Source organism: Pituophis catenifer, unplaced genomic scaffold (assembly GCF_029215685.1).
Source record: "Pituophis catenifer annectens isolate HBS135680 unplaced genomic scaffold, rPitCat1.0.hap2 SCAF_15, whole genome shotgun sequence".
Classification (NCBI taxonomy): domain Eukaryota; kingdom Metazoa; phylum Chordata; class Lepidosauria; order Squamata; family Colubridae; genus Pituophis; species Pituophis catenifer.
In genome coordinates, this window is record NW_027256895.1 from 19,367,419 (window position 1) to 19,371,453 (window position 4,035).

At 38.4% G+C, this 4,035-nt stretch overlaps 1 pseudogene; it reads left to right on the forward strand.

The window, feature by feature from the left end:
• The window catches only part of LOC139324534 (vomeronasal type-2 receptor 26-like), a 7,851-nt pseudogene extending 4,558 nt beyond the window's left edge, over positions 1 to 3,293 (forward strand).
• The last annotated feature ends 742 nt before the right edge of the window (positions 3,294 to 4,035 follow it).

A 4,035-nucleotide genomic window follows, 5' to 3' on the forward strand; every position in this document is an offset into this window, starting at 1 on the left:
AAGTTTCTTCAGTGTTAGCTAAAACCTTGTGGTTCTGGCCATCATGATGACCAAGCCAGGATCTGGGATGAGAAATGGATCGGAAAATGGCAGGGGTGGGCTTCAAAAATTTTAGCAATGAGTTCTCACCCAGTTGCTGGGTGGCCATGGCCATGGTGGGCATGGCCTAGTCGGCTGCCTGCACCATGATGGGGGGGGGGCTTTTGCCCTCCCTGGGCTCTGGAGGCTTTCCTCGAGCCTCCAGGAGGGCAAAAATGGCCTTCCCAGGCTCCAGAGTCATGTCCAATTCTAGTGCATTTGTCTGAAATGGTATAGGGTTTCCTGAGCAGGGAGTTGGACTAGAAGACCTCCAAGATCCCTTCCAACTCTGTTATTCTGTTATTCTGAAGAACATGTTGTATGAGTGTAATTCAGTGGAAGCTTGCTAATAAGACTAACTTTTTATGTTTATTTTCTTCTGGTTGATAAAAGGAACTCTGTTATTCTATTCTATTCTATTCTATTCTATTCTATTCTATTCTATTCTATTCTATTCTATTCTATTCTATTCTATTCTATTCTATTCTATTCTACTATTTTGTTCATTTATGAATAGGTACTTCCCCGTTCGGTGTGTAATGAGAATTGCTATCCAGGTTCAGTCAAGAGAAAGAAGGAAGGCAAACCATTTTGCTGCTATGATTGCTTCCCATGTCCTGAAGGCCAGATTTCAACTCAAAAAGGTAAGAATGTAAGAGAATATAACAATTTGATCTTTATAACCCTGAGTTTCTTATCATAAATTTAACATTAACTTTCAGTATGGGTGGATTTAATGGAGTAGTTAATGTAAAGACCATGGCTAAATACTGTAGTGGCCAAAACTGTGGAAACCTTTTGGGAAAAGTGTATTTTCTAAAACTAGCTAATAGCACCACTTTTTTTTTTTTGATTAGTACCATAAAATTATACATCAATGGAAAGATAATTTAATCAAGAATGTAATGCAATAAATTTTATGAAAGTTAGAATAGCAGTTACAGTATAAAGAAGAAAAGTGAAACACGTAGAAAAAATGAGATACATAAAAATTATCACCATAGAAAAAATGAGATATACAAAAATTATCACCACGTCAGTTAATACTTAATTGAGTAACCTTTAGCATGAATTACAGCCTTACAATGTCTTCCCATTGACTGAACCAAGTCTTTTAGTTCTGCAGCTGTTATAATGTGAAACCAAGATTGAATGATTGCTTCTATTAACTGGGTTTTATTGCTGGGTCGCTTCTGACTAACAAGTTTCTTTCGTCGGCTCCATAGATTTTCAATTGGGGTAAGATCTGGGCTATTCCCAGGCCATTCCAGCAGTGGAATATGATTATCTTGAAACTCCAAAAAAAAAAGTGGTGTTATTAGCCATCAAACCTTAAAAATAAACTTTTCCCAAAAGGTTTCCACAATTTTGGCCACCACTGTAATTCAATATAAGATTTGTGTCAAAAGCTCTGTAGAGGCGGCTGACTAACATATAGAATATCTATAGAATTTCCCACTTTCATATACTTTGTACTTTGATGTTTCTTCTTTTAGCTGCTTAAAACATTTGTCCTTCCTCTCTGTTTTATGAAGTCTCTTTACATATTAATTCTCCATAATCGTTTAGGAGGTTGGACTGTTTTATTTATGCATTGGAGAACTCTTGAGATATTCCAATGCACAAATAAAACAAAGACGGGGAGGACTAACTACCTCCAGAATTATAATTGGCAAAGCCAGGTCTTCAAGCCTTTTCCAAAGACCAAAAGGATGGGTGCAGATTATAAATGCAGTGTTAATTTAATGGCAACTGCAAAAACATAGTAAAATCAGGTCCAGTCACATGGTGAATCTGCTTTACAACTATCACAACTTACAACCATAATTGCTCGGTTCAATTATGTTCATAAGTTAAAGGCTACCTATATAATCAAATGTTGTAAATCATGCATTGGTTTGAAATTTTATAAATCTAATAATATGACAAAGGTTATAGCAATAGCACTTTAGACTTATATATCGCTTCACAGTACTTTTACAGCCCTCTCTAAGCAGTTTACAGAGTCGGCATATTTCCTCCAACAATCTGGGTCCTCATTTTACCCACCTCAGAAGGATGGAAGGCTGAGTCAACCTTGAGCCTGGTGAGATTTGATCTGCCAAATTGCAGGCAGCAATTGTCGGTAGGCAGTACAAGTAGCCTGCAGTACTGCATTCTAATCACTGCACCACCACGGCTCTTATGGATGTTTTCTTAGAACATTCATACAAATTTGAGCATTGTTTGCAGAAATGTTAGTGAAAACAATTATATTTCTGCTTGCTTTTTCAGATATGGATATCTGTTTCCAGTGCCCACAAGACCAGTATCCGGATCGAGAACACAGTTCATGCATTCCAAAAACAATGAGCTTTTTATCTTATGAAGAACCTTTAGGGAGTGGTTTGGTCATTCTTGCTTCTTCCTTTTCTCTCATAACGGTACTAGTGCTCTGGACTTTCCTCAAGTACCAGGACACCCCCATCGTTAAGGCCAACAACCAGTACCTCAGCTATGTTCTCCTCATTGCCCTCTTGCTTTCATTCCTTTGTGTTTTCCTATTCATTGGCCACCCAAAAAAGGTAACCTGCCTCCTACGACAAACTGCCTTTGGCATCATTTTCTCTGTGGCAGTTTCTTCAGTGTTAGCTAAAACCATCCTTGTGGTTCTGGCCTTCATGGTGACAAAGCCAGGATCGGGGATGAGGAAATGGATGGGGAAGTGGATGGTCACCTCCATTATTCTTTGTTGCTCATTCATTCAAGTTACCATTTGTATTATATGGCTATCTATATCTCCCCCTTTCCCAAATTTGGACATGCAAGCAATGACTACAGAAATTGTTCTGGAATGCAATGAAGGATCTGTCTTTATGTTCTACTGTGTCTTGGGTTTTATGGGCTTCTTGGCCATTATGAGCTTTACAGTGGCTTTCCTAGCAAGAAAGCTGCCTGACAGTTTTAATGAAGCCAAATTTATCACTTTTAGCATGTTAGTATTTTGCAGTGTTTGGTTGTCCTTTATTCCCACTTATCTGAGTACAAAGGGAAAATATATGGTGGCTGTGGAGATCTTTTCCATTGTAGCATCCAGTTTTGGGTTACTGAGCTGTATCTTTTTTCCCAAATGTTATATTATTTTGATTAGGCCTGAAATAAATAACAAAAGTATTCTAAGAAGAGGAAAGAAGTAAAAAAGAAAAGTATACGAGGAACTTGAATTTAAAGGATAAAATTATACAAGACCTGGAGCATGGAAAAAGCATGGAAAAGTTCTCTCTACTGTTGAAATTGTTGGATAAAGGCTAAAATTCAGTGACATGCTTTGTTTTTGTTATTGACAGAAGGCAGTAGACATCTGGGTTTAACCTTGCCCAACCATTATAAGGATGATATTCTAAAATTGGAGTGGGATGGGGGAGGTTGGCAACAGGGAATGAGACTGTTCAGGGGCCTTGTCCACAACACTACATTGCTTTCAGATTTTGAAAAGTTGTTCATTCAAGAGGAATATGTACTGCCATCAATTGAAGGCATTAGCTAGAAAGATAAAGGTAAAGGTTTTCCCTGCCGAGTCATGTCCAATTCTAGTGCATGGTGCTCAACTTCATTTCTTTGCTAAGAGAACCAATGTTGTCCAAAAACACTTCTGTGGTCATGAGGCCAACATGACTATAAGCCGATGTGCACAGAATGTTGCTCTCTTCCCACCAAAGTAGTACACAATGGTTCAGTAGTTAAAGACATTGAGCTTGTCAGCTGAAAAGCTGACATCTGGATTCAAGGCCCACGTCCTGCATGGCACAGTAGAGTTCCTGTTACTTGCTCCAGCTCCTGCCAACCTAGCAGTTCAAAAGCATGCAAATGCAAGTAGATAAAATAGGTAGAAAGGCAGCAGTAAATTCTTGAATATTCACCAATGGTGATAGAATTAATGGAGGGGGGGCATAATGAATGGTACAAAAAGAAGAGGAC